This window comes from Aquarana catesbeiana, linkage group LG05 (assembly GCF_042186555.1).
Source record: "Aquarana catesbeiana isolate 2022-GZ linkage group LG05, ASM4218655v1, whole genome shotgun sequence".
Taxonomy (NCBI): Eukaryota; Metazoa; Chordata; class Amphibia; order Anura; family Ranidae; genus Aquarana; species Aquarana catesbeiana.
Genome location: NC_133328.1, coordinates 104494238 through 104514039, shown reverse-complemented (window position 1 = coordinate 104514039; position 19802 = coordinate 104494238). Strand labels below are relative to the sequence as shown.

At 46.6% G+C, this 19802-nt stretch overlaps 1 protein-coding gene across 1 annotated transcript in view; it reads left to right on the top strand.

Annotated features, from left to right (window-relative positions):
- Window positions 1–10557: 10557 nt before the first annotated feature.
- The window catches only part of DLEC1 (DLEC1 cilia and flagella associated protein), a 160064-nt gene continuing 150819 nt past the window's right edge, over window positions 10558–19802 (top strand). Inside the window, exon 1 of the mRNA XM_073630029.1 lies at window positions 10558–10700. The gene's annotated coding sequence lies outside the window, so the exon portion shown is untranslated. The remainder of the gene's footprint in view (window positions 10701–19802) is intronic.

Genomic DNA, 19802 nt, shown 5'->3' with positions numbered 1-19802 from the left:
CAATCTGGTGCTAACAGACACTGGCTGGGGGGTCACTAACTGACACTGATGTTGCTAGTGACACTAATACAGTGTTCAATGACAATACTGTACACTGACACTGTACTAATGACACTGGCTGCGAAGGGATTAACATCTAGGGGCAATCAAGGGGTCAAAGGTGTGCCTAAAAAGTGTAATGGTGTGTAATATGTGCTGCTTTTACTTACTAATCTGGCTGTTTTTCCCCCTGCTTTTCAGGGAGACGAAACAGTCAGATCGCTGTTCTCTGTACACAGAGATTTGCATGTTTTGTTTGTAAACATAGAACTCTGTGTGTGATTTGACACAGTCGATCAGCAGGTTTCAGCCGAAATCATTGGTTGAAATCTGCTGCCAAACTCATGCTGTGTCCAATCACAGCACAAGTCGGCAGGGGTGAGCGCTCACCCGCCCCTGCCCTAAACCTGGAAGCAAGCCGACAAGGTACATGTATGTTGCAGAGTCAGCACCTGCAGCCCGCTCGCATTATATTTTCTGTGAGCGGTCTGCAGGAGATTAAAGTGTTCCTGTGGGTGGAAATAGCGACGGGGCGCCATTATTGGTATGCTGCCAGGAATGAAACTTTGGGGAACCCATAAACTGTAGTTTTCTCCTCAGTTTTGCCTAAGGTGTCATTTTTTATTTTTTCACTTCTGAAGGCACCTGCATGTTAGCTAATGTACAAAAAAAGTGTAAAACCTGCGCTAGGATAAATTCACAAAAATGTCCTGAGAAATGTGTCTTGATCAGTGGCGGCTGGTGCTCAATTTTTTTGGGGGGGAGGGGTGGCAAACTCGCACTAACCCCTGCCCCCCGGCGATCCATGGAGCAAAATCCTTAGCTGTCAATCTGGGCGGCATCCTCTCGCTGCGGTAGAAGTGCGGGGAGGAGGACGATGACAAGGTGGTGTTGGTGCACTTCTGGATCCAGGGTAGGGCCCCTGGAAGCTTGCGGAGGGAAAAGCTGGGGCCGTTGCTTCTCCTCCTGGTTGAACAGGAAGAGGGTCCCGAGACCCGATTGGCTGGGAGTCCTAAGACTTCTTGGCCAATCGGGTCTCAGGACCCACTTCCTGGTTGGCAAGGAGGCGAAGTAGGAAGACATTTGCAAATATTAATTTGCTAATGTCACATAAGTGGGTGGGCTTGGGGTGCAGTGCTCTGCGCTCCGAGCCCACCCTTTTTGAAGCCAATTAGAGACTCAGGCTCTAATTATGTGCTGAAAAACAAAAACATTGGAATCCATCTGTCTGGCGCCTTGCATGTAGATTAGGGGCCGGGCACATGAATTAGGGGGGGCAGCGCCCCTGCGACCTGCATGAGTGGCCGCCACTGGTCCTGATACCAAACACATAATAAAACAATAGTGCAGCGCTCCAGTGCTCAAATAGTACATGCAATTACACATCAATAGTCCATAAAGTGAAAAAGGCAAGTGTTCCAAAAAAAGTCCAGAAAAAACAAAAAAAAAAGCATAATCTTCAGTGATCCCAGAGCAATGATGAAAATAAGAGTCTCCAAGAAAGCCCAGTAAACACCCTTTACTCTCATGCTCTGCTTACCGGAAAGATTGTGACCCCCTGATAAGAGTGGTCATCATGTGCTCTTTTTAACATAGCCAATTCAGCATCTCACAGGCAGGAGGGTCCATTTCAGAGTGACGATCAAACAACTCCAGCACCCAGGCAGCAGCAATAAAAGCATACACACCCGTTCCAGAGCGCTACCAAACCGAATATAAAATGAAAACACTCCAATAGTGTAATATTGCCAGAACTAATATTACTTTAAGGCCTCATGCACACTGGACGTTTTTACAGCAGCTGTTTTTGGCTTCAGATGTTTTTTTCTACAGTCAATAAACTCCCCATCATGTTACCCTATGTGTCCATGCACACGTAGGCTGTTATCAGCAGATTTTGGCTGGGGTGTTTTTTGGCTTTCAAAAAAATCCCAAAACTAGCGGGTTCTGAGTGGAGTTTTTCAGCTGTAAAAAGCTCTAATGTCAAAAAAACGCTGATAAACGTTCAAAAATGCGACTCACCAGCGTTTTTTGACATTTTTGATCAATTTAAAAAAAAATAAAAAGATAAATGTTTTTCAAAAAACAAAATCGTCAAAAAAACGTTAACGCGGAAAAACGCTATTGCAAAAACTTTGAAAAACTCACTGCAAAGCTACTGGCGTTTTTATAACGTTATTTTAATGTCCAGTGTGTATGAGGCCTTATAAACAACAAAGATGCACTTACATGTCATCAGGCAACATTAGGCATAAATCCGGCATGACAAATGCCAGCAGATTGGGCTTTTTCCAACAACAAAGATAGCCGATGTGCAACTGCGCATGCGTGGTGGTGTGTGTACGTGGCTCTGCCCTACGCATTTTGTCACAATTTACATAATCAGGGTTATGTTAGCATTATTATATTAGCTAATGTGCCCATGGACGTGTGGACGATTTAGCGCATTGTTATGCACAGTGTTCAGGGGCGGAAAAAAAAGGCCTTGCCATTTTTTTTCCATGTAAATGTGACTATACACACATAAACACATTCTTATGCATGTAAATGTATTCTAATGGCTAGAATACATGAATATGTTATTAGAATGAGTTTATGTACAAATGCTTATAAACGCATGTAAACGTAAGTGAAAAATTAGAGGCATTTTTCCTGCATGAGGCCTAATGCTTGGTACACACAATGAGATTATCGGACAAATGATCGGCCATTTTTTTTTTTTTTTGCATGCTAGTCTCAAATTGAAAATGAAGAAGAGTTTACTAAAGTTATGAAAATTCTCGTACGACAGAATCAAAATTCGGAAGTGATGTCATGTGTTGTAGTGAATTTGTATTGTATTTTTGAAGGCATGGCGGCTCTCCTGCGCAGAATAACATACCTAATGCATGATCCACGTTCCGGGCCCAGGGCCGCCTCTTCTCGGGTCCCCTGCCAGCGCTCCTGGCTCCTCCCTCCTGCCAAGTGCCCCCACAGCAAGCAGCTTGCCCAACCTCTGGCTCTGTGAGTCCATTCACACATGGAGCTACGGCTTGGCCCCGTCCCTCTGTTTCCTGATTGACTCACTGGCTGTAATTGACAGCAGCGGGAGCCAATGGCTCCCTCTGATGCTAAAAGCACATCAGGGGTGCGAGTCCCTGGAGAAGCAAGGCTCTCATGGACATCGCTGGATCAAGAGGGGGCTCAGGTAAGTATTAGGGGGGGCTGGGGGGGCTTCTGCACTCAGAAGGTTTTTTACCATCATGCATGTTGAGTGAGTTTTTTTTTGAGGAGAGTGCTGGTTACTAGATCCAACCTTTAAGCATCCTGCACCAGGACCCATGGGACTCAACAAATTTGTTTTCAAATCCATGACCATTGTCGGGTATGAAGGTAGTGTCCCAATAGACAATTTCCTTCAAAAGCTTCACCATATCCACCAATCACTATGGTACCATGATTCACTTTTATTTAGCCGACAGAAGACTTTTCCTATCATGAAAGGATTACTTGGTTGTATTTCAGGTCAAATGTTCCTAGTCCTCTCATGACCCTGCTTCCCACAACAATTTTCATTACTTCACTAAATTTCACAGTGTCTTAACCACTTGACCACTGGGCACTTAAACCCCCTTCCTAACCAGACCAATTTTCAGCTTTCGGTGCTCTCACATTTTGAATGACAATTACTCAGACATGCAACACTGTACCCATATGAAATTGTTGTCCTTTTTTTCACACAAATAGAGCTTTCTTTTGGTGGTATTTAATCAGCACTGGGTTTTTTATTTTTTGCGCTATAAATCAAAAAAACTGAAAATTCGGTAAAAAAAAAACAAAGAAAAACTTTGTTTCTGTAAAATTTTTTTGCAGAGTATTGGCAGAGTATTGGCGAGTATTGGCAGAGTATTGGCGAGTATTGGCAGAGTATTGGCAGAGTATTGCAGAGTATTGCAGGGTATTGGCAGAGTATTGCACAGTAAAGCAGAGTATTGGCAGAGTATTGCACATTACTGCAGAGTATTGGCAGATTATTGGCAGAGTATTGCACATTATTGCAGAGTATTGGCAGAGTATTGCACAGTATTGCACAGTATTGCAGAGTATTAGCAGAGTATTGTACATTATTGGCAGAGTATTGCACATTATTGGCAGAGTATTGCACATTATTGCAGAGTACTGCAGAGTATTGCACATTATTGCAGAGTACTGGAGAGTATTGCACATTATTGCAGAGTATTGCACAGTATGGACACAGAGCAGCGCTGTGGGCACTACAGATCCAGCCCACAGCGCTGCTAAAAACGATCTCTCTACCAGATCGTACAGAGGAGAGGGTGCGATCACGTGGTAAACGTCCGCTACAAGCAGCCATTTACTGCGATTCGTGATGCGCCGGGTCTTCCGAACCTGGCGGTCACGGATGTTTGCAGGAGTGCGCCCCAGGGGGGTGCACGAGAGCAACATTCTGGGTGGATGTTCATGGACGCCCCACCAGAATAAGCTGACCGCGCTGTAGCCGTCTTTCAGCTATGGCCCGGTCAGCAAGTGGTTAAAGCAGAACTCAAGTCCACATTGTGGTAAGTGGGCACGTACCATAATGTGCCAGTGTGCACATGTGTACTTGTACAATAAGGTACACTCACCTGCCATAGAATCTACTCCATTGATACAATGTGATACAATCTCCCTCATTGCTCCATTGCCTCTGCTGACATCTTTGCCCAGTCTTGTTCTGGGTTCGGCAACTTTGGCCATCTTGTTTGTCTGGCCAACAGGGGAGTTAATTCTTCCCAACACCCAAAGCAGGCTGAGATTTTGTGCTGAGCTGCACCTGTTTGGCTCAGTGTTAGGAAGAATTAGCTAGCAGGCGAGGAAGAGGAGACATACAGGGGTTACTAAAACTGAGAGTGCAGAATCAGGTGCAGCTCTGCATAGATACCAATCAGATTCCAGGTTGTATTTGTTAAAGCTTAACTGAACAAGGTGAAGTTAGAAACTGATTGGCTACCATACACAGCCGCACCAAAAATTTGAACTCTCTAGTTTTAGTAAATCAACCTCACAGAGTCTGCATTTTGTACATCTTAGTTCCACTTTAACTAAAGCGTCTTGCCCAGTGGAGTAACACTAGCTGCCCACCTGGCTGCTATGGGACCTGGGGCTGGAAATGGACCCCAGTAGGGAGGATCTTGGGGACAATTAAACATGAAATGCCTCTGTGAATGCGAAGATACCACAAATCCAGCGGACAGTGTTGTTCACATTTAAAAAATATGCAGCTTTTGTGTCACTTTGCATCCCTGTATGGCAAAAAATGAAGCAACATGTCAAGTCTGGGAGGAATTGGAGATTGTCAACTCCTTTAACTCAAAGCAGAGGTAACGTGGTGTAAACGCGTCTGTAGCAGTGTGATGACAGCACGTTAGACAAACATTAACCAGATATCGGTGAGGTTGAAGGTGGAATATCAGTGAGATGGAAAAAATCACTTGGAGGGCATTTGGAGTGTGTTTTTAATGTGCCTTATAAGCAGGGCCGGCTTACAATTGGGCTTGACTGGGCTCAAGCCCATGGGTCCCGTGCAATAGGAGGCCCCGAGGGCAGGGCCGGATCCACAGTAAACACCCGCCCGCTAGGCAGCCTGTTTCGTTGGTATCGCTGCTTATTTCACGGTGACCAATCAGGCTTGTGTTTACTCCCACTTCCTGGTAGCGGTGGAACGCACCATAGGGCGGACGTGATGTCATCAGCCAGAAATGATGGCTGCGTTGCCTCCCAAGTCTTGCATCATTTCCGGCTGATTACATCACGTCTGCCCTATGGTGCGTTCCACCGCTACCAGGAAGTGGGAGTAAACACAAGCCTGATTGGTCGCCGTGAAATAAGCAGCGGTGCCGGTGAAACGGGCTTGCTAGCGGGCGGGAGTTTGCCGCCCCCCTGATTGTTAGAAATCATGGGGCCCCCGTACATCCTACCTGACGGGGCCCCCTTCGACGGTGGCAAGTGACACCCTGCATCCGCTGACAAGTGACACCCTGCATTGCTGACAAGTGACGTGACAAGTGACGCCCTGCATCCGCTGACAAGTGACACCCTGCATCGCTGACAAGTGACGTGACAAGTGACACCCTGCATCCGCTGACAAGTGACGTGACAAGTGACACCCTGCATCCGCTGATAAGTGACACCCTGCATCCGCTGACAAGTGACACCCTGCATCGCTGACAAGTGACGTGACAATTGACACCCTGCATCCGCTGACAAGTGACGTGACAAGTGACACCCTGCATCCGATGGAAAAAATCACTTGGAGGGCATTTGGGGTGTGTTTTTAATGTGCCTTATAAGTAGGGCCGGACTTACAATTGGGCTTGACTGGGCTCAAGCCCATGGGCCCCGTCCAATAGGGGGCCCCGGGGCAGGGCCGGATCCACGGAAAACACCCACCCGCTAGCCAGCCCGTTTAGTCAGTACCGCTGCTTATTTCACGGCGACCAATCAGGCTTGTGTTTACTCCCACTTCCTGGTAGCAGTGGAACGCACTTTAGGGCGGACGTGATGTAATCAGCCAGAAATGATGGCCGCGTTGCCTCCCATGTCTTGCATAATTTCCGTCATTTACATCACGTCCACCCTATGGTGCGTTCCACCTCTACCAGGAAGTGGGAGTACACAAGCCCGATCGGTCGCCGTGAAATAAGCAGCGGTGCCGGTGAAACGGGCTTGCTAACGGGCGGGAATTTGCCGTCCCCCTGAATGTTAGAAATCATGGGGCCCCCGTACATCCTACCTGACGGGGCCCCCTTCAACCTGGTGGCAAGTGACACCCTGCATCAGCTGACAAGTGACACCCTGCATCCGCTGACAAGTGACACCCTGCATTGCTGACAAGTGACGTGACAAGTGACACCCTGCATCCGCTGACAAGTGACACCCTGCATCGCTGACAAGTGACGTGACAAGTGACACCCTGCATCCATTGACAAGTGATGTGACAAGTGACACCCTGCTTCCGCTGACAAGTGACACCCTGCATCCGCTGACAAGTGACACCCTGCATCCCTGACAAGTGACGTGACAAGTGACACCCTGCATCAGCTGACAAGTGACGTGACAAGTGACACCATGCATCCGCTGACAAGTGACACCCTGCATCCACTGACAAGTGACACCCTGCATTGCTGACAAGTGATGTGGCAAGTGACACCCTGCATCCGCTGACAAGTGACACCCTGAATCCGCTGACAAGTGACAACCTGCATCCGCTGATAAGTGACACCCTGCATCCGCTGACAAGTGACGTGGCAAGTGACAATCCGCAATGTGTGGCAAGTGACAATCCGCATCTGAAGGCAGGTGACGTTGGCAAGTGACACGCTCAGGCTCCGACTGATTTTGTTTATGGTGAGTTGAACTATTTTATTCTATATAACAATGTAATAATAGCAATATTGCACTTCAATCATTTTTTTTTGTGATATGGCACTGCGTCGATTTAACTGACAATTGCGCAGTTGTGTGATGCTGTACCCAAACACTCGGCTACTCTCAGCTCCGCTCGGGACTGCGAGAGGACCCGAGAGCCGCTGAGAGGACCCAAGAGCCGCCAAGATACACAGGACTCTGTATCTCGGCGGCGACATTTTTAAACTTCAAGACTGCAATGACAAAGCTGTAAATGACACTGGGGCAAGGCTGCAAATGACAAGGCTGCAATGACACTGGACAAGGCTGCAGATGTACGCTGTGCAAGGCTGCATTAATGGGCATTTAAATTTAATTTTTTTCCTTAAATTTCCCTCCTAAAAAAAAAAGTGTTTTTCTTTAAAATTCCCTCCTAAACTAGGGGTGCGTGTTATATGTTGGCACGTGTTATACGCCGATAAATATGGTAATGTATAGAAGGTAGGGCCCGAAAGTAACTCAAGCCCAGGGGCCACCACGACCCTAAGTCCTGCTCTGGTAAGGATAGTCAAGAACAAGCCAAGATTGGTAACTGGAATCAGATGTAGAACACACAGCAAGTAGCACATAGAAGCCAAACACACAATATTGATCAGCAGGGCTGTCTTGCAGTGTACAGGTTAATATAGAGTTCCCTGATAGGGGCTGGGTGGAGCCAGTCTTTGAGGAGAGATTACTTAAGCAGCCAGGTGAGAGTGGCTGGCCTCTTAAGCTGAACACATGGAGAGGTAAGCTGACAGACAAACATTACTGCAGAACCATGACACATTGTTAGTGGAGCCCGAGGTCGGGCAGAATCAAAGTTCCTCTTGTAATATTCACCATAGTGATAACGATTAAAGTCTCTTGGTGAAACTAACATTATTAACTTGAAGTCAATGAACAGACTTTGAACAAGTGACAGTGGGGCCTTTGATCCCCGGTTTCTATCCCATGTATCGGTAATAATCACTTGCTTGCTCAATTCCTAAAATGTTAAAACTTTTGCAACTTCACCTGCAGTGAACATCCCCCCCCCCCCCCCCCCCCCGGCATTAGGAGTGAAAACTACAAGATACAGTCTTTAAAGTTCAGCACATAATAGCAACTACGTATCACTGATACTTTAATCATCATAGGTTTCCCCCTTTCCTTTTATACTTACTGACTTCAGACATCGCCGAGGAGGGATCCGCCCGCCTCTCTTTACTCGTAATGAGAGAATGTATTGAGCTAGCAGTCACTGTAGATGCATTTGAGGAAACACTGGTAGCGGGAACTGACGCTTCCACTGCCGTATCTCCTGGTTCGTCTAACGCTTCTAGTTCCTTAGGGGACAAGTCCGCCTGGGCTGAGTAGAAGTGCCTGGCCACCTGGTGGTAGAAGAGGAAAGTACATCCAGGCCAAACTTAGGGAGAAGTCAATGGATCCCTAGTAGATAACTACAGTAGCTACTCCTGACAAGGAATTTGGTGAGGAGCTCCCCAACTAAACCCCAGGGCGCTACATCTATTATGATGCGCTGTATTTTGGACAGCCGCGGCAGGGTCTTAGGGTCTCCGTACCCAGGTAGAACACGTGCATCTGGGGCACGCATGACTGAACACCCAGTGATTACCTCCGGCTTACGATCTGTTTTGGGACTGGGCATGGGTGTTGTAACTGTCGGCTTGTCACTTTAAACCTTTGTTCAGCACTGACTGACAGGTGGAACCTTTATGCCTTCCTCTTGTTTCCCTGGGGAATGTTTTGATCATAAGACACTTCCTACTTCCTCTAGTTTTGGAGAAAGTGGGGTTCTCGTGAGGTTGCGACTAGTTCCCATCCCACAGATTCGCCTAGTCAATTCTGAGGATGGGAACTAGCTTGCTCAATGTGAACTGGCTAGTTCCTATCCCACAGAATAACCTGTTTGCCCCTAGTGGTCAGGTCATGTAGAAGGATGGGAACTAGACAGTTCACTATGAAGGAGCTAGTTCCCATCCTGCAGATTCACCTAGTCAATTTTGAGGATGGGATCTAGCTTGCTCAATGTGAACTGGCTAGTTCCTATCCCACAGAATAACCTGTTTGCCCCTAGTGGTCAGGTCATGTAGAAGGATGGGAACTAGACAGTTCACTATGAAGGAGCTAGTTCCCATCCTGCAGATTCACCTAGTCAATTTTGAGGATGGGATCTAGCTTGCTCAATGTGAACTGGCTAGTTCCTATCCCACAGAATAACCTGTTTGCCCCTAGTGGTCAGGTCATGTAGAAGGATGGGAACTAGACAGTTCACTATGAAGGAGCTAGTTCCCATCCTGCTTAATGACCTTTCTTCATTATTACCATACAGGTATCATAGAGGGATGGGAACTAGACACTTCACTATGAAGGAGCTAGTTCCCATCCTGCTAAATGACCTTTCTTCATTATTACCACACAGGTCATATAGAGGGATGGGAACTAGACAGTTCACTATGAAGGAGCTAGTTCCCATCCTGCTAAATGACCTTTCTCATTCGTTCATTGACAGACACAGCCCTTCCTTATTCAGAACCATAGGGTTATATCGCCCCCTACAAGAGTAGGATACTAGGCAGAAAAAAAAACTTGGCTAAGCCCATAGACAGTCCTAGGTGATATACACCCCCCCCCCCCCTGCTATAGGCCTTCAGTTTTTTCTGCCTAGTCAGGAGTAAGGACCTAGTTCCCTGCTGGGATCTCTAGTCCTGGCAAATGTTATTTTTTTGTTTGTTGTCTTTTTTTTCCTGGATTTTTTCCGGTGAGATCTGCAATCAACTGCCAGACTGGGCAACGGGCTGAGGTATACAGGGTGATATACAGAGAGAGGTGGAGAGGTATACAGGGAGATATACAGAGAGAGGTGGAGAGGTATACAGGGAGATATACAGAGAGGGAGATGCAGAGAAGATATAATATAAAAGAAGATAGATAGATGGATGGACAGAGGGAGGGAGAGACCTTCCAGGTGAAAACGTGTTCTCTGCTCTGCTCTGCTTGCAGCCTCCTATTCACTTCTATTCACTTCACGTTCCCGCCCCTCGATTTCCTGCTTCCTGGTCATATGTTTTCTGTGACATCACAAGGTTAATCTGCAGGATGGGAACTAGCCACTACCGTTCTCGTGATTCAGTATTCAGAGGCAAAGCAAGTCAGCAGTACCTCCTGGGAAGGCGATTGTTTATTGAAGTTTTCCAAAGTTTAAAGTTGCACCCCTTGGCAAGTGGAGCAAGGTATGCAGTAAAGGTGCATTGTCTATAAAAGTATATATGTTTTTAGGCATAAATTGAGTCATTTAAAAAGTACATGCTGTTAGTTAAAAGGTATGCTGTAAAAATCCAAATCCTTGAACATATAGTCATGTTTCCTTAGATGTTTATTGTTATGTGTTGTGTGTAGATAACAGAACTCCACCTTGTAACTCCACATTTGTAATTCTGTTGGTGATTTCTGTAAACTAATGTATTACATGTCATTTTACAGTTTTCACAGTGTTTAAGGAGTTAAAAGGATTAACCTCTGTGGTGTTCAACACTACTGCACACCTTTGAGGCAAAAAAAATAAAAGAACTGCACCCATCGCAAGCTCTCCTCTCCTTATTTACTCATATCCAATTTGGCCGCTACAGTGAAAACTTTTCGCTGCGGTAGAGACTCGACGCCGCATCTCTGTCATCACCGGCTGCATTACTGTCATCATCAAACTGTAAAGGCTTCCCAACGCCTCGCAAGGACACGTGTGGACGCCATCTTAGCAACAGAGAATAGGCCGTAAAGTAAACGCGTCCCGTGGACATTTAAATATAAGTGGGCTGTTCTATACGCGGTCCGGAAATCACCCTTAATTAGTATACCAACCAAATAATTAATATTTTACTAAAGCAATGATTAAGGTATTATATTTGTGATATGAGTGCCCAAGTGTTTAGAGGCCTAGTGTCAAATTGTAAGCAACACTATCTCCTAAGTTCCTAATCCACTAAACTGTTGTTAATTACGTAAAGGATAAAGCTGGTTAAAAAATATCAGCAGTATATTCGTTTAAAAACATTTTGTCATATGGTATGCATTGTTTGCTAATCTTTATAAGTTACAAGTGTAAATGCCTATTTTCTTTCGTAGCCCCTTAGTAGCAAGTTTGAGCCAGCTCTCATTCAAATTAGGTTTCAGGCACACACACACTTGAAAGACAAAGACACACTAGAACAAAATGTTGTCACCCACTAAAGAAACAGACAAACCCACAAGTCACAAGTGCGGTCCAGCTCCAGAGATCGAAGCTTAACAGAAAAGGGCCAAGAAATGCACAAAGAAACAGTTAAGAAAAATGAAATAGCATTCAACAAGGCATACAACTCTTGGAAGGAGCTAGCAAAAGAAATTAGGATGAAGTTAAAGAACTTGTGCCTAGCCGAAGACTAGGGATGAGCTTCGCGTTCGAGTCGAACCCATGTTCGACTCGAACATCGTCTGTTCGATCGTTCGCTAAATTGCAAACGATATGGGCCGTTCGCGCCAAATTCGTGTGGCGCGTCATAATTCACGGCGGCATCGCAGTGCATTGCTGGCTGATGATTGGCCAAGCATGCACTATGACCCGCATGCTTGGCCAATCACAGAGCCGTCAGTAGAGAGAGCTGTAATTGGCCAAAGCCAGGGTGGCTTTGGCCAATTATGGCTCAGGGGGTTTAGAACACGCCCCACACTATATAAGGCCGCCTGCACGGCGGCCCTGTGTAGTGTGTTCCGGCGTGCTTAGAGCGAGAGAGAGACAGTGTCATTTCATTTGAGTTAGCTAGATTAGGCAGGACAGTCAGTGAGTTAGCTGCACTTACAGTGTATTGTGTATATATATATGCATCCCAGGTGTTGTGTGTGTATATATATATATATATATATATATATATATATATATATATATATATATATATATATATACACTGTATTCAGTTTAGCTAGATCCGTTCCTGTTATCTTCCTACTGACAGGCAGGCTTGTCTTGTTACAGTATTTACAGCTGGTGTTCTTTTGATCTTATTAGTGCCACAGTCATGCAGGTATACTATTTACAGTTAGTGTAGTGCGTCCTCCTCACAGTGTTCAGTTAAAGCTACAAGTTAGTGTAGTCCGACCTCTGCACAGTGTTCAGCTAAAGCTACAAGTTAGTATAGTGCGTCCTCCTCACAGTGTTCAGCTAAAACTACAAGTTAGTGTAGTGCGACCTCTGCACAGTGTTCAGCTAAAGCTACAAGTTAGTGTAGTGCGTCCTCCTCACAGTGTTCAGCTAAAGCTACAAGTTAGTTTAGTGTGACCTCTGCACAGTGTTCAGCTAAAGCTACAAGTTAGGGTAGTGCGTCCTCCTCACAGTGTTCAGTTAAAGCTACAAGTTAGTGTAGTGCGTCCTCTGAACAGTGTTCAGCTAAAACTACAAGTTAGTGTAGTGCGACCTCTGCACAGTGTTCGGCTAAAGCTACAAGTTAGTGTAGTGCGTCCTCCTCACAGTGTTCAGCTAAAACTACAAGTTAGTGTAGTGCGACCTCTGCACAGTGTTCAGCTAAAGCTACAAGTTAGTGTAATGCGTCCTCTAAACAGTGTTCAGCTAAAACTACAAGTTAGTGTAGTGTGACTTCTGCACAGTGTTTAGCTAAAGCTACAAGTTAGTGTAGTGCGTCCTCTGAACAGTGTTCAGCTAAAACTACAAGTTAGTGTAATGCGTCCTCTAAACAGTGTTCAGCTAAAACTACAAGTTAGTGTAGTGTGACTTCTGCACAGTGTTTAGCTAAAGCTACAAGTTAGTGTAGTGTGTCCTCTGAACAGTGTTCAGCTAAAGCTACAAGTTAGTGTAGTGCATCCTCCTCATAGTGTTCAGCTAAAACTACAAGTTAGTTTTTTGCGAGCTCTGCACAGTGTTCAGCTAAAGCTACCTGTAGAAGGTTGGTGGTGTTTTCCTGATCCTATCACTACTGCAGGCAGCTAAATAAGCTACAAGTTATTTTTTTGCGAGCTCTGCACAGTGTTCACCTAAAGCTACCTGTAGAAGGTTGGTGGTGTTTTCCTGATTCTATCACTACCGCAGGCAGCTAAATAAGCTACAAGTTTGTTTTTTGCGAGCTCTGCACAGTGTTCAGCTAAAACTACAAGTTAGTGTAGTGCGAGCTCTGCACAGTGTTCAGCTAAAGCTACCTGTAGAAGGTTGGTGGTGTTTTCCTGATCCTATCACTACCGCAGGCAGCTAAATAAGCTACAAGTTAGTTTTTTGCGAGCTCTGCACAGTGTTCACCTAAAGCTACCTGTAGAAGGTTGGTGGTGTTTTCCTGATCCTATCACTACCGCAGACAGCTAAATAAGCTACAAGTTAGTTTTTTGCGAGCTCTGCACAGTGTTCAGCTAAAGCTACCTGTAGAAGGTTGGTGGTGTTTTCCTGATCCTATCACTACCGCAGGCAGCTAAATAAGCTACAAGTTAGTTTTTTGCGAGCTCTGCACAGTGTTCACTTAAAGCTACCTGTAGAAGGTTGGTGGTGTTTTCCTGATCCTATCACTACCGCAGACAGCTAAATAAGCTACAAGTTAGTTTTTTGCGAGCTCTGCACAGTGTTCAGCTAAAGCTACCTGTAGAAGGTTGGTGGTGTTTTCCAGATCCTATCACTACTGCAGGCAGCTAAATAAGCTACAAGTTATTTTTTTGCGAGCTCTGCACAGTGTTCACCTAAAGCTACCTGTAGAAGGTTGGTGGTGTTTTCCTGATTCTATCACTACCGCAGGCAGCTAAATAAGCTACAAGTTTGTTTTTTGCGAGCTCTGCACAGTGTTCAGCTAAAACTACAAGTTAGTGTAGTGCGAGCTCTGCACAGTGTTCAGCTAAAGCTACCTGTAGAAGGTTGGTGGTGTTTTCCTGATCCTATCACTACCGCAGGCAGCTAAATAAGCTACAAGTTAGTTTTTTGCGAGCTCTGCACAGTGTTCACCTAAAGCTACCTGTAGAAGGTTGGTGGTGTTTTCCTGATCCTATCACTACCGCAGACAGCTAAATAAGCTACAAGTTATTTTTTTGCTAGCTCTGCACAGTGTTTAGCTAAAGCTACCTGTAGAAGGTTGGTGGTGTTTTCCTGATCCTATCACTACCGCAGGCAGCTAAATAAGCTACAAGTTAGTTTTTTGCAAGCTCTGCACAGTGTTCAGCTAAAGCTACCTGTAGAAGGTTGGTGGTGTTCTCATACTACAGGCAGGCAGTTGATTTTGCTAGCTGCAGTATCAGTATATATATATATATATATATATATATATATATATATATATATCCCAGCTTAGTGCAGCTACAGGCCATTAGTATGTCTGGAAGGCTCTGTGTCTAGAGGCAACAGTGCTGGTCGTGGAGACGGTGCATCCTCATCAGCACTTGGCCGTGGGACACGCTTGCCCTTTTTTTCGGCAGCTGGCCGTGTTGAGCTGCAACATGCAGAAGACTTGGTCGAGTGGATGACCAAGCCGTCCTCATCCTCCTCATCCTCTCTCACCCATGCTTAGGGTACTTTGTCTGGCAAAGCAGCTGCCAACGCGGCCTCTTCCCTCGGCTCAATGGCTTCAGTGACTCCTTCCCTAGCCCCACCATGTCCTCCTGAGGAGTCCCTCGAACTGTTTGACCGCAGTGTTGGGTATATGCTCCTGGAGGATGCCCAGCGTTTAGAAGGCTCTGATGATGATACTGAGCTAGATGAAGGCAGTAACGTGAGCACGGACAGAGGGGGTGCCCAAGAAGGACAGCAATCTGGCAGTCATGCTCCCCCTGCTGCAGCATACTGCTAGGTTTGCACCAGTGATGAGGAGGGAGGGGATGATGAGGTCACTGACTCAACATGGGTGCCTGATAGGAGAGAGGCGGAGGAGGAGGCACATCACCAATGAGGCAGGATGCCCTCCAGGGGCCAGCCTAAGGCCAGCACACTGACTGCATCACAGAGGAAGAGGAATGAGAGGAATGAAGGTGTAGAATTAGGTGTGTCATAGCCAAGTACTTGTGGGCAATCTGCTTTCGGTACACTGACGTCAGACTGTACCAGGCAAATTTCCCTGCCCCAGCTGCTGCACCGCCGAAAGAAATTCGCTCCCAGCCATCCACATGCCCAGCGGTTGAATGCTAGCTTGGCAAAATTGCTAGCACTTCAACTGCTGCCTTTTCAGTTGGTAGACTCTGTCCCCTTCCGTGAGTTTGTAGAATGTGTGGTTCCTCAGTGGCAGGTACCCAAACACCACTTTTTCTCACGGAAGGCGATTCCGGCTCTCTACCGGCATGTGGAAGGCAATGTCCATGCCTCGCTGGACAGAGCGGTCAGCGGTAAGGTGCATATTACCGCTGACTCATGGTCCAGCAGGCATGGACAGGGACGTTACCTAAGTTTCACCGTGCATTGAGTGACTCTGCTGGCAGCTGGGAAGGATGCAGGACAAGGTGCAGTAGTGTTGGAGGTTGTTCCGCCACCACGCCTCCAAAATGCCACTACTAATGATTGTGACACACTTCTCTCCTCCACCCCCTCCTCTTCTTCTTCCTCCATGGCCTCTTCCTGTGCTTTGTCCTCGGAACCAGCGGTGCTCCGTAGCCCTTCAAGGGGCTATGCAAGTATGCAGGCTAAAAGATGCCATGCGGTATTTGAGCTGGTGTGCTTGGGGGACAGGAGCCACACTGGGGCAGAGGTTCTGTCAGCTCTGCAGGGGCAGGTTCAGAGGTAGTTGACGCCACGCCAACTTAAGACAGGAATGGTGGCTTGCGACAATGGCACCAACCTCCTCTCTGCCCTCCGACAGGGACAAATGACCCATGTGCCCTGTTTGGCTCACGTCCTTAACTTGGTGGTGCAGCGGTTCTTACAGGTACCGGGACTTACAGGATGTCCTGAGGCAGGCCAGAAAAGTCTGTGTGCATTTCCGCCGGTCATATAATGTCAGTGCTCGGCTGGCAGACCTCCAACAGGAGTTTAACCTGCCCAAGAACCGCCTAATCTGTGACATGCCCACCAGGTGGAACTCAACATTGGCCATGCTGCAGCGGCTGCACACGCAGCAGAGGGCCATCAATGAGTACCTGTGCGACTATGGCACCAGGACAGGGTCAGGGGAGCTTGTTTTTTTTCCCCACGCCAGTGGGCCATGATCAGGGATGCATGCACTGTCCTGTCACCATTTGAGGAGGCCACGAGGATGGTGAGCAGTGACAGTGCATGCATCAGTGACACTGTCCCCCTTGTCCACCTGTTGGAGCACACGCTGCGTGGAATAATGGACAGGGCACTTGTGGCAGAACAAAGGCAGGAAGAGGAGGACTTCCTTAGCTCTCAAGGCCCCCTTTATCCAGACAGTGTTCCTGCGTGCCCGCCGATCACACAGGAAGAGGACGAGGAGGAGGAGGATTGTGTCAGTATGGAGGTGGAGCCTGGCACTCAGCATCAGCAGCAGTCTTTAAGGGATCAGTCCCAAGAAACACATGGACTTGTACGTGGCTGGGAGGAGGTGGCTGCGGACCATGTCGTCCTTAGTGACCCAGAGGACTCCGGACCGAATGCCTCAGCAAACCTACACTGCATGGCCTCCCTGATCCTGCAAAGCCTGCGTAAGGATCCTCGTATTCGTGGTATCAAGGAGAAGTACCAATACTGGCTGGCAACCCTCCTTGATCCATGTTACAAGGGTAAGGTTGTGGACCTTATCTTGCCATCGCAGAGGGAGCAGAGGATGAAACATCTTCGGGAGGCCTTGCAGAAAGGTCTGTTTTTGGACAACGTGTTGCTGAGGCTTCGGTCAGTCAAAGGAGCGGTGGAGAAGGTGGCCGTCTGACCGATGCGTTCGACAATTTTTTAGTCCGCAGCCCCAAGGTATGATCGGTTCCAGCAACCATCGCCAGCGTCTGTTTTACATGGTGCAGGAATACCTAGGGGCAAGATCTGACTTGGACACCTTTCCCACTGAAAATCCTCTAGGTTACTGGGTCTTGAGGATGGATCACTGGCCAGAGCTTGCACAGTATGCAATTGAGCTACTGGCCTGTCCTGCATCCAGCGTTCTTTCGGAACGCACATTCAGTGCTGCTGGAGGCTTTGTAACCGATCACAGGGTGCGTCTGTCCACCAACTCGGTTGATCGACTGACCTTCATAAAAATGAATCATTCTTGGATCACCACCAGCTACCAAGCACCTGATGCTGATGTAACCGAATATTTTTTTTTGAAATCTCAGATCCCTTCAAAGACTGCCTTTGCTGATGCTGAGTGACTATCCTGAGTAATTATCCTCTTCCTCCTCAATGATCACGCTGATAGCTTGTAAGAACACTTTTGGTTCTGGGCGCCGCCACCAGTGCCTAAGGCCCAATTTTTCAGCCCCTGTTTAACAGGGTCGTGTAATTACAATTTTTGATGCAATACTTTGCAGCAGGGCTCGTTCCTGTGTTCCAACTAGAGTATCTGTGAGGGGTTGCAGTGCTGTGGCACCAGCACCAGTGCCTAAGGCCCAATTTTTCAGCCCCTGTCTAACAGGGGCATGTAATTACAATTTTTGATGCAATACTTTGCAGCAGGGCTCGTTCCTGCGTTCCAACTAGAGTATCTGTGAGGGGTTAAAGTGTTGTGGCACCAGCACCAGTGCCTAAGGCCCAATTTTTCAGCCCCTGTTTAACAGGGGCGTGTAATTACAATTTTTGATGCAATACTTTGCAGCAGGACTCGTTCCTGCATTCCAACTAGAGTATCTGTGAGGGGTTGCAGTGTTGTGGCACCAGCACCAGTACCTAAGGCCCAATTTTTCAGCCCCTGTCTTACAGGGGCATGTAATTACAATTTTTGATGCAATACTTTGCAGCAGGGCTCGTTTCTGCGCCCACCAAGAGCGAGTGAGGACTTACAGTGTTGTGGCACCAGCACCACCACCAAAGGCCCAATTTTTCTGCTCCTGTTGGGCATGTAATTACAATTCTTGATCTAATATTTCACAGCAGGGCCCTGTGAGGGCTTACAGTGTTGTGGCCACAACAACACCTAAGGCCCAAATTTCTGCTGAGTATATAGGGCAGGCCCCTACTTTCAAACATCCAACTTACAAATGACTCCTACTTGCAAACAGAAGGAGACAACAGGAAGTGAGATGAAATCTACCCCTAGGAAGGGAAATTCTCTCCTGTAAGAGTTAATATGGGAAAAACATTTCTCCTTTCCACTGATGCTTTATCACCAATCCTTGTTTCACAAAATTTTCAAAAAACATTTGTCATTGGGACAAAAAGTGAGGTGAAATCTTCTGAGGAGGAGCACAGGCAGCAAAACAAATGTCACAGGGGTGATAACCCTTCCCTATGTTTTCCAAAAAGCTCAAAATAGATTTTTTGGCTGGAGCTAAACACGTTAAAAATGTACCAGTTCAAAATTACAAACAGATTCTACTTAACAACAAACCTACAGTCCCTATCTTGTTTGCACCGCCTGTATACTGCTGTTCAGAGTACAGAGCCTGTATACTGCTGTTTCCTTTTTTAATTTGGGTGCGGGGTTCCCCTTAATATCCATACCAGACCCAAAGGGTCTGGTAATGGACTGCCATTTGTCTCACTGATTTTCATCCATATTGCCAGGACCCGACATTACATTAAAGCCGCAAGCAGTTTTAAATGACTTTTTTTCCTTTAAAAATGACATTTTGTGCAGGGACTGTTCTAAGCACGGGAAACACGCGCCACTTTACAGGCATACTATAGACACCCCCCAGGAATATTTCACTTTTTTTTTTTTTTTTTACTTTAAGCATCATTAAAATCACTGCTCCCGAAAAAATGGCCGTTTTTAAAAGTTTTTTTTGCATTGATACTTGTCCCCTGGGACAGGACCCGGGTCCCCAAACCCTTTTTAGGGCAATACCATGCAAATTAGTCTTTAAAATTAGCACTTTTGATTTCGAATGTTCGATTCCAATAGACGTCAATGGGGTTCTAACGTTCGTGCAAATTTTCGGTCCGTTCGCAGGTTTTGGAGCGAACCGAACCGGGGGGTGTTCGGCTCATCCCTACCGAAGACCTTGATACAAGCATGAAGAGGATTAAAGCCAAAGAAGTGTTTGTACACCAACAGTATGAGTCCATTTGCCGTAAACATTCCACTACCTCATACGTTGTTAAAAGAATGGATGCATGCACCACGTTAACAGCTGAAATCTGCAACTTCACCAGCAAACGGCTAAATAATGTAGAGGAAACTTTCAATGATCACTTGAGAGGGAAAGAGTGAGGATGGTAATTAGTAAAGAAGAGCACAAGTCAGTCTTTGGAAACACAGAAACAGAAACTGCCCTCTTAG